Raw genomic sequence first — 11,543 nt, forward strand, 5'->3', positions numbered from 1 at the left:
AAACCAAATGGGGAATCTGAAGTAAATTTTTATTCAGAAGAAATGCAACATCAATTCCATTAAATATCACCTTCTACTCTGCTGTACACAAAGTAGATATTCAATAAATATTTGTTGGATACTCATTGATTTAATTTAGGATAACTTTTACTAGTTTAACAACGAATCTAAAAGTTATGCATTGTTTCATTTTCCAGTGAATTGCATTTTATGAGAACTGTTAGCACTAAAGTTATTTTAAATTTTTATTTGTTTTCATTTCCCATGAACTTCTAAACAACAGCAAAATTGAATGAAAAACTCTGCTACTCACTGACTTACAACACTAAAAACAAATCTGTTATTTCAACTAGACTCACTCCATAATTTCATTACTTTTTAAAAAAATAAATTTAGTCAGCTGTTACTGAAAATACACAATGGCAATGGGTTGATGTTACAGTTAGTATAACCTTTAATACAAGTTATTCTAATTTTGGCTCTTAATATAATTTTGTATTTGAGAATCTTGCATCTAATTAGAAACATCATGCTACTATATATCTAGAGGCTATATCTGCAGTACTTATCACTGCATTAATTCATAGGAGTTTTCCCCTGAATATTATGAAAATAGGCAGTGCATATTGTCTTTCAGAAAAATGCTTCTGGAATTTCTCTGGCTATTTCAGAAAAGAAGAAAACTCCATTTCATGCTTTAAATATTATTAACTAGACTTCTATAACATTCTTCCTCTTAAAAGTTTGAAGAATGTAAAGTATTTTTCTCCTGAGGAAAGAGCACATGTGAAAATGACTTAATAATGATTTAAAATTAAATTGAAGAAATAATATTGAGGCCAGGGTGACCCTTGCTTTCAAGTCTGGTGGGACAAAAGGGGAAAACTATACTAAAAGAACTATAGGGCTAGATTTTAAAACTTTATGCTAAACTTGATACCTATTTATAAGAAATGAACTTGCAGCATTTATTTCACATCTAGTACTAGAACTATGTTAGTCAGGAAAAAAAGACTGTTTTGATTCTTCAGGACAATATTTAAAGAAAGGAACCACAGAAAGAAATGGATTCTATTGGAAGAACTTCTTGCCTTTTCTGTCCTGATAACATGCTAACTGTAAACAGATTGGCAAGACTGAGTCCATTGCTTCCTAAGGATTGATTGTGGTTTTGTAACTGTTTATTGACAAAACCTTTGCCAAATCCACTAAATCTACAATTTTGCCCAGCTTACAGGTTAAGGGAGGCTTTGGGTCACACCATCAGCTCTCTGGAGTTGTCCTGCCCTGCAGACATTGAAACAATCCAGACTGGACAGTATGGATTAGTTGCTTTTATACATACACACAGGCATACAAGCCCACACATACACCTCCCTGAATTTACTGGGGAAGTGTTTAAAGAAACTGAACAAGTCCTCGAAAAGGATGAAAAGGGACCTCATAATTTACTCCCTGGAAGTCTGTCAGAGGGCATAAATCAATGACACTCATTCCAATATAGTGTCTCCCTTGCATTGAACCCCCCAAAACCATTACTGTGTCAGATCAAAAACAAGGAAATGACTAGATCAAAACAGCCAGGGCTGGGGACATCTGTCTTAGTCATTAGTGCACAAGAAAGTGATGCTGTATAAGATCAGATAGCTGTGTGCTCAGAAATCTGAAAATCAATTTCCTCAGACGTATGAAATAGAAACTTGATAAACATCTATTGTGCTTCTGGTACTCAGTATTTATCCTCTATTCAAAATTATATGTAGTTTCTTGGAGAAATAATTTCTCCATCCCCTACTCTTAATAATTCCTGGCTCCTCTTCTGTGCAACCCTCCAACCTACCCACCAACACCCTTCCCGCCCCCCCCCAGCCTCCCATGTCATCAAATCTCTGCCATTTCCCACCTTACTATATTTTTCCTGATGAGGATAAATTTGACCTGGACAATTTAAATTAGAATTTCTTTAGGGAGATTACAAACCTTGTGATAGTACTACTCTTTTTACTACTGCTTCACGAGTCATTTTTTTCACTGCTTATTTTAGAAACTGAGAGTAGTTTAATTCAGAATTCTTTGAAGGCCAGTCTGTTCTTCAAACAAATTCCTTTCAGAGTTGAGTACTTTATTGTTTAGTCCTGTGCTACCCCTGGAATACATTTTTGTAGGCAATGAAAGAACCTCAACATACTCATGAAACATGTGTTCTTCTTGGCCATGCCAGTCTGCCTTCTCTCCCTCTCTTTTCTTAAGATTTTATTTATTTATTTCATAGAGAGAGATACAGCAAGACAGGGAACACAAGCAGGGGGAGTGGGAGAGGGAGAAGCAGGCTTCCTGGCAGGGCAGGGAGCCTGATGCGGGGCTCAATCCCAGGACCCTGGGACCATGACCTGAGCCAAAGGCAGACGCTTAATGACTGAGACCCAGACGACCCTGCCTTCTCTTTTATAATGAAACCTTAGTTTATTCCATCAGACTGGTTGGTCAATGTTCAGGCTTCGGTGGGGATTCTTTGTTTTGTTTTGGAGGGTAGTGGTTGCTAATTAGCAAGTCCCTGTTGCTATTTCTATTTTGAGAGTAGTAGACAGAGAAACCAGACAAAATTTTTGATTTGCTAGAGTTTGAATCAGGCATTTTAATATGGAAAAAATTAGACTGAAGAGATCATGAGCTTACCTACCCCTCATTAGCTAGTTAGACAACTTTGACAATAGAATCAAGTTTCTTGAGCGATTAGCAATTTTAAAAGAAAATGTATCTTAGGGTCTGAAAGAGTTAAGCATCCAAATATGCACAACTTATTCCCTAGGAGTAGTTTAGGCCCTGGGAGCATTTTGACTCATAGTTTTAAACTTTCTATCTAAAGGAGCAATTCACATAGAGGCAAACAGAACAGAGCCCTCATTATAGTAGAAACATGCATTGTGATCACCCTTTATGTCTTGCAGAGATCATGCAAAAAAAAAAAAAAAGAGCAATTCTAAATTATACTTCTCACAATGCTTCCCAAAGAGAAAATGGCAAATGAATTCAATTCTTTTAAAGCAAATTGAATATCTAAAGGAAAATAAATCTGGACAACCAACCTAGTTTTATGTGTTTCTTTCCCATAATTTCACTGCATTCTCCTTATTTGAATTGGGTTAGATCAAATTTAAGATAAAACACCTTAACACATATTTGTTGAATGAGCTTTTAAAAGAGAGAGAGAGGGACTTGTTTCAGGATGGAGAGACAGCTTTCCTATAATTAATATCACTTGCATTTTTAATGTTTCACTGTTAGCAGTGGTGCTTTATGTTATTAAAATAAAGCTAAGAAAATATATGCCAAGAGAGAGACCCCACAGAACCTGCTAAGATAATATCAGATGTCCACATGTAAAAACACAGAATAGACTGAGGATAAAGCTCTCTTTTCTTACATGTATCAAGATTGCCAATAATAATTGAAATTCTTGGGAAATGTATATTTTTCAAATAATGAGTTTGGCACAATATCTGCGTGCACACACACACACACACACACATACACTGACATACACACAAACACACACTAACTGGGTAACCAATCAAGATAGACTCTGGTGAGTTTTATCAATGAGAGGACAGGAACTATTGCCCTTTGAACCAGATTGTTTCAAAGGAAAATTACTGTGTAGACTAGGTTGGCTCAAATATCTAACCAAAGGTTAGGAATGAATTCTGATAGAGAATTTTCTGGAATGAAACTGATTCATTCATCCTGTTTTTGGAGTCAGCATTTTTACTTCATTGGAGTTTTTTGTTTTTAGTTTTCAGTTTGTCTTTCTATTATATCAATATGCATAAAACCCTCTTAAGAAGCAATAAAATTATATTTATTTATTTACTGAAGTAAGAAACATTTATTGAGAATTTACTAAGCACCAGATAGCGTCCTGGATGTGTAGTGAAAACACACACAAATACAACATAGCTCCTACCCTCAGAACCTCACCTTCCAGCAGGGTTACAAGCTACAATGAACTAAGGACTGAGGTGCCATGAGGGCTCATGTGCAGATGGTCACAGGACATGGGGTAGAACGACTGATTCTGCTCCCCACTGGGGGATATACAAAAGGGGGCTTTTGCTAGGGTGGGAGGGTGGGAGTGGTGGTATTTGAACCCAACTTTGAAGGATTAGAGTTAGTATCTGGGAAATGTCCATGTCTGAATAACAGCCAAACAGCAGAGTTAGAAGGGACTTGATTTAGTACAAAAGCAGGATCCAAAAAAAGGCTGTCATGGTAGCAAACACAGGGCCCAGGGAGAGGGAGTTAAGAGGGGTAAGGGCAGTCAGTTTAGAAATTTTTGTTGGACATACCTGTGTAGTCCATTGACTGTCACTATACATAGCACCTGGTGTAGTACTTCCCACCTCTGCAGACCCCCATAAAAGTAAATGACAGTGTCTGGCAAGTCCCTAGCACAAGTGAGAGAAAAGTAATCCAGGCAGAGGGAACAGTCTGTACAAAGGCTAAAATGCAGTATAATCGGGAAATGGCAAGTAGCAGTTGTGGCTTGAATTTGGAACACGGGCCTGAAGAGCAGTACCACGGCCCTACCTATTAGAAGACCTGCCTGTGATAGGATTGCCTTCTGCATGGCAGGGTCTCCAAGGGGCCAGTGGGACACCCAAGGCTTTAATACAGTCCACACTTTCCAAAGGGAGTCACTCTGTTATTGATGAAACTGTTTCAGTGAGAACTTGCTTGGTTTTTAAGCTTCCCAAGCTAATACTTCACAGTGTGTCAAAGACATGTGCCAGGAACAGGCACCTAAAAACTGGAGGGAACCATAGTTGATATATCATGTTGATTTAAAATTATGCAATCTGTAAAAATTCTACAAGGCAACTTAGAAAATTGGTGATATATAGGTGACTAGGAGATACTAAGGTGCCCTTACAAGAGAGTCCCTGGGTAGTGGACATAATGTAAGCACAGTGTTGTAAGTTGAATTGCACATGGAATTTCATAGGATATTTGAGTCAATTGTCTATATAATTTAGTATTTATCAATCTTTTAAAGGACAAGTTTAGAAATAACATGATTATATGCTGAAAGTTTTCAGAGTGGCATCAAATGGTATGAGAATTCCTTTTTTTTGTAAGAGAAATGAGAATTAAGTGATCCCTCACACACACATAACAGGAATCTAGTCCCTTCCCTGCCTCTTATAGGCTATGTGACCTTGAGAATGTTATTTAACCACTTTGAGCCTCTGTCTTAATTTTTAAACTAGAAATGATACTTCCTGCCTATGAATTAATTGATTACAATAAAAATTAAAAGATGCCACACAGATAAAAGTATATGGTAAACTGTAAGATACATATTAAAGATAAGGTATTATCAAAATAATTAATATGATAACTTTAAAATTTCCAAAGAGGAGTTTACTTGAATGTAAATAATGCGTCCTATGAACTAGAGATTAGAGTAAAACAAAAATGCAAGTGATGATGGGATAGAGATAGTAAAAATCAGAAAGAAGCTCATTCTTTAAACCAGTAATCCAAGGACTAAATGCTACTCCAAGAAAATGGTCTTCTGTAGAAGAATGAGTCACTTAATTCATAAGTAGGTAAAGCCTTGAAAAGGGAAAGCAGATCTAGTCTCACACAGTTATTAGATCAGCAGGCCTGTTGTGAAAACAAAGACCCATAGGTGTGACTTTTGTGCAGGTCTCTAGTTTGTTAGCTGATAGCACAAGTGTGGGAGTGACAGGCCAGGGAAGCTTTAATAAATGACACCTTAGAGCAAACACATACCCGGAACTTTTCACTGCCAAATAGTGCATGACTGGACAAATGTAAATATCTGGACCCAGAGGAGCCCTCTCTGGTTGTCTAAAGATGCTCAGTGCAAACATCATAAGGAGCCCAGGGACCATTAAGCTTCCACTTTCTCTTAAATTTATGGGTGTGTAAACTTACAGCTTAGATTTTAGCAGAGCATCAGCAGTATCTTGTAAATGGGGAATGTCATTTAAAAATTTTACATACAGTGGTATTCGCTTTTTCTGGCATATAGGTCTATGAGTTTTAACAAATACAGAAATGTTGTAGCCACCACTACAAATAGAAAACAGACCAATCCTAGTACCCTTTGTAGCCAGACTTTTCTCATATCCCCAACCCCTGGCAATCAGCAATCTCGCCTCTGTTTGTTATATATATAGTGTTGCCTTTTCCAGAATTTCCTATAAATGGAATTAATTTTTATGTATTTGTTTGTTGCTGGTTTTGGTTTTGAGATATGACAAGTTATTATAAAAGTGCATGTTGACCAGGACATCAAAAGAAAACTAAACTCAGATTCGATTGGAGACAGAATTTGTTTTAATGAACCTTGTATTTTTTCTACATTCTTTACTACAAGAGATTGACAGGATTATGTTCTCATAAATGCTTTTTTGCATTAGGCCTTTCTTTTCAAGAATGTCAGTAGTTTTCTATCACCTGTGGACCCTAACTTTATTCCACAATCATTTACTGATCACTTACTTTTTCTCTTTGTTTTTTCAAGTTTTTATTTAAATTCCTATTAGTTAACATACAGTATAATATTAGTTTCAGATATACAATATAGTGATTCAACCCTTATTTTTAAGTTGTGATGTAGTGTGCAATGCTGGTGGTTTGGAATATATGTCTCTGCTATAGAGAAGCAAGAAGTTGTCCATCAGCTGCTCCCTGGTGCCAGATGTCTACTATGGAATTCTCAATTCTCTTTAGACAATACCTGACTTATTTTCACTTTTATTTATTTAACATTTGATCACATGCTATGCTCCAGGCACCACTCTTAGCACTGGGAATTAAAGCAGTGAACGAAAGAAAAAATCCTGTTCTGATAGAATTTATGGTCCAGCTGGTGGAAACAAATAATAAACTGTGAATGTAATAAATAAGTAATTTGTATGTTGGAAAGTGAAGAATCATATGGGAAAAAATGTTAAGTAAAATAAGGAAGTGCGAGAGGAGGGTAGAGTTGCTATTTAAATTATTTATTTCTAGAAAAGGTGACATTTACTTGATAGAGATGAGAAGATGAGTCATGTTATTTAAAGAAAGAGCATTTCAGGCAGAGGACACAGACAATGCAAAGTCCTGAGGTAGGAGAATGCCCAGAGTGTTTCAGGAAGAGCAAGGAGAGCAGATTGGTTGGAACAGAGACAGTGGGGTAGTAGGAGATGAGATCATAAAAGTAACTGGTTGATGGGGACTGAGAGCACGTGGGGCCATGTAGGTCATTATAAAGAATCTGGTTTTCACTCTGAGGGAAATGGGAACCATTGCAGGGTTTTGAGAAGAGGCATTGCTTGACCTGACTTTCATGTTAGAAGGAACTCTCTGGCAAATGTTTTGAGAATAGATGGTAGGGGGCAATGGAGATATATGGAATTGATTGTAGTAATCCAAGAGAGGGATATTGGCGATAAAGACCATGGAATTAAGAGCAGTGGTCAGAAAAGTTGGATTCTGGGTATATTGTTAAGGTAGATCCAACATGATTCTCTTAAGAATTTGAATGTGGGTTATGATTAAAAGAGAAAAAAACATATTAAAAAATGACTCCATTTATTTTTGCCTGAGGAATGGATAGTTTGAAATTCTCATTAAATGAGTTATGGGAGGGCATGAATATAACAGATTTGGAGAGAGAAATTAAGAATATGTTGAATGTAAGTTAGATATTAGATATCCATGAAGATTTGGGTTATATCTGAAATTTGGAAGAGAAACATGAGCTAGAGATATAAATATGAGAATTGTTGGCATAGAGTTGGTATTTAAAGTCATGACTGGAACACGCAGAAAAGGTACCAGATCATCTTCCTATTTGAGCTTTTATAACTAAACTGAACTAGAAATCTGAAACAAGATGGGAAGGTCTCATTCTCTTAGATAATTAATATTTCCTGCAGTTTGACCTACTTTTTTTCTCAGTAGTGGCCTCCCTCCCTCCTTTATTTCTTCTTTCCTTCCACTGTGCTTTCTTTTTTTCCTTGTTGTACCTCTTAAATTTTTTTTAATTTAAAATCAATCAATTAACATATAGCATATTATTAGTTTCAGAGGTAGCATTTGGTGATTCATCATGTTGCCTACATGCAGTGCTCATTACTTCAGGTGCCCTCCTTAATGTCCATCACTCAGGTAACGCTGTCCCCCAACAACCTTCACTTTGTTTCCTATGGTTAAGAGTCTCTTATGGTTTGTCTCTCTCTCTGATTTAGTCTTATTTTATGTTTCCGTCCCCTCCCCTATGTTCATCTTTTTTGTTTCTTAAATTCCACAAATGAATGAAATAATTTGGTATTTGTCTTTCCCTGACTGATTGATTTCGCTTAACATAACATCCTTTAGTTCCATCCATGTCATGCAAATGACAAGATTTCATTCTTTTTGATGGTTGAGTAATATTCCATTATATATATATATTTCATATATATATTTCATATATATATATATATATATATATAACCTCTTCTTTATCCATTCATCTGTCAATGGACATCTGGGCTTTTCCATATTTTGGCTTATTGTGGACATTGTTGCTATAAATATTGGTGTACACATGCCCCTTCCAATCACTATGGTTTTATTATCCTTTGGATAAATACTTAGTAGTGCAATTGCTGGCTCGTAAGGTGGCTCCATTTTCAACTTGTGAGAAACTCCATATTGTTTTCCAGAGTGGCTGTACCAGCTTGCATTCCCACCAACAGTGTAAGAGGGTTCTTCTTTATCTGCATCCTTGCTAAGAGCTGTTGTTTCCTGAGTTGTTCATTTTAGCCATTCTGACTGGTGTGAGGTGGTATCTCACTGTGGTTTTGATTTGTGTTTCATCACTTGTGCCAAGTGATGTAGAGTATTTTTTCATGTGTCTATTGACCATTTGTATGTCTTCCTTGGAGAAATGTCTTCTGCCTATTTCTTGACTGGATTTTTTGGTGTTAGGGTGTTAAGTTTGATAAGTTCTTTATAGATTTTGGATACTAGCCCTTTATCTGCTAAGACGTTTGCAAATATCTTCTCCCATTCTGGTTTTCTTTTAGTTTTCCTTTGCTGTGCAAAAACTTTTTATTTTGATGAAGTCCAAATAGTTCATTTTTGCTTTTGTTTCCCTTTGAAGATGTATCTAACAAGGAGTTGCTGTGACTGAGGTTAAAGAGGTTGCTGCCTGTATTCTCCCCTAGGATTTTGATGGATTCCTGTCTCACATTGAGATCTTTTCAATCACTTTTAGTTTATTTTTGTGTATGGTGTAAGAAAGTGGTCTAGTTTCATTCTTCTGCATGTGGCTGTCCAATTTTTCCAATGCCATTTGTTGAAGAGACTGTCTTTTTTCCATTGGATAGTCTCTCCTGTTTTGTCAAAGATTAGTTGACCATAGAGTTGAAGGTCCATTTCTGGGTTCTCTATTCTGTTCCATTGATCTATGTGTCTGTTTTTGTGCCAGTACAACACTGCCTTAATGAATATAACTTTGTACAGCTTGAAGTCCAGAATTATAATTCCACCAGCTTTGGCTTTCTTTTTCAACATTCCTTTGGATATTCAGGGTCTTTTCTGGTTCCATACAAATTTTAGGATTGTTTGTTCCTCCTCTGTGAAAAATGTTGGTGCTATCTTAATTGAAAAAAAAAAAAAAAGACAAGAACCATACAATCCTCTCAATAATTGTGGAAAAAACATTTGACAAAATACAGCATCCTTTCTTGATAAAAACTCCACTGTGCTTTCTATACATCAACACCAACTTCCTCCATTCAAAGGAGAAGAGGAGGAATAGAAAAAGAGAAGAGGAGGGAGGAAAGGAGGAAAGATTTTTGTATACTTTTGATTTGATCATATAATCCCATTTCTTTTCACAATGAAATACTTGTCAGTCACTAAATATATGTGGGGCTTAGTTAATAATAAAGATGACATTTGATTATTCACATTTAAAGAGTCAGGAAGCCCGATTTCCAAATTTTATTGAAGAAGATGGTGGAGAATTTTCTAGTACTTGCTGTGAAAGAGAATGCTGCCAATGAGTTTTACTAAAGAACCTTTGAATGAGGAATAACACGGAGGACATGGGGAGATGCAGAAGAGAAGGGAGTTGGGGGAAATTGGAGGGGGAAATGAACCATGAGAGACTATGGACTCTGAGGAACTAACTGAGGGTTTTGGAGGGGAGGGCAGTGGAAGATTGGGTGAGACTAGTGGTGGGTATTGTGGAGGGCACGTATTCTATGGAACACTGTGTGTGGTGCATAAACAATGAATTCTGGAACACTTAAATTAAAAAATAAATTTAAAAAAATTTAAAAAATAACCTTTGCACAGCATGTGGAGACAATTGCTTATTTTCATTTCACATACCAATTCTCAAGTGTTTGTATTCTTAAAGTTGCCCAATAGGGCCAAGAATCAAGAATAAGACAGATTTTTTATAATGCAATATATGATTAGTTACATTTAACCAAGACCTGCTTTTTCTCTCCCATGAAACCAAAACAAGCCTCACAAATGGCTGGGAATCATGTGGAAAATGTTCTTGTGTTCACCATTCTCCAGTAACTACTCCCTCTCACTTCATCTCAGCAGCCCACAGGAAAACTAGGCAGGCCCAGGCAATGACACATCTCATAGAGTGAAGGCCAGGATTTGCACATATGACCAAGAATTTGCCTTTCTAACACTGAGTACACACCTCAGTCAGGGAAACCTTCTACTTTTACGCTGTTCATTGCCTCTCTCAAGACTACTCTCTCAACACCCCTGGGTTCAGAGGGCTGATCCCTCTAATAGAACTCTCCCTCCAACTGCTTCTGCCTCTGCCCACCTTCTCCTGTAACCAGGGTGAGTGGGTTTTTCTGGGGAAAATTGTACAAACAAAAGCAGTGTTCAAGGAGCCTCTGTAACACCCATTACTTACCCTTTTTCACTCTCCTCCATCTCAGTTTCCTATGTCCAGAATTCCCAATTATAGCTCTTTTGAAAACAAACTCATGCTTACTCCCCTTAAGTGTATATAGTTGGTGATAACAAGATCTGTCTGAGTGAAAGTTCACAAGGAAAATAAATAGCCACAGTAGAATTAAATCCATTAAAAAGTGAAAGGAGTAGAATAAAAAGATCAAAGAAAAAAAAAGAAAAATGGCCTAATAGGTAAGTAAATCACTCTAATAAATAGTATTTTTATGTGGTATATAAGAAAGTAAAAAATCAAGGACCTTGTATTTAGATAGTAGGCAAAATTTCCTCGTTCATAAAGAGCAAGGTGAAATATGGATAGAAAGATGATAAATGATCACAACAGCTGCTGCATTGGTTTGAAAGCTAGTGATGTGATAGTAATAAACCCAAAGGATGATGGGCCCTCAAAAGTTGTCCAATAATAAAATATTGAATAAATACTGCAGAGTTTGCCCCTCCCTACCAGACAGATTCACATCTGTGCAAATAGCCATCTGGCAGGTTTTGGTAGATAAAATTATCATGCTTCATTATCTGGATTT

The sequence above is a fragment of the Martes martes genome (assembly GCF_963455335.1).
Source record: "Martes martes genome assembly, chromosome: 1".
In the NCBI taxonomy this organism is placed as follows: Eukaryota; Metazoa; Chordata; class Mammalia; order Carnivora; family Mustelidae; genus Martes; species Martes martes.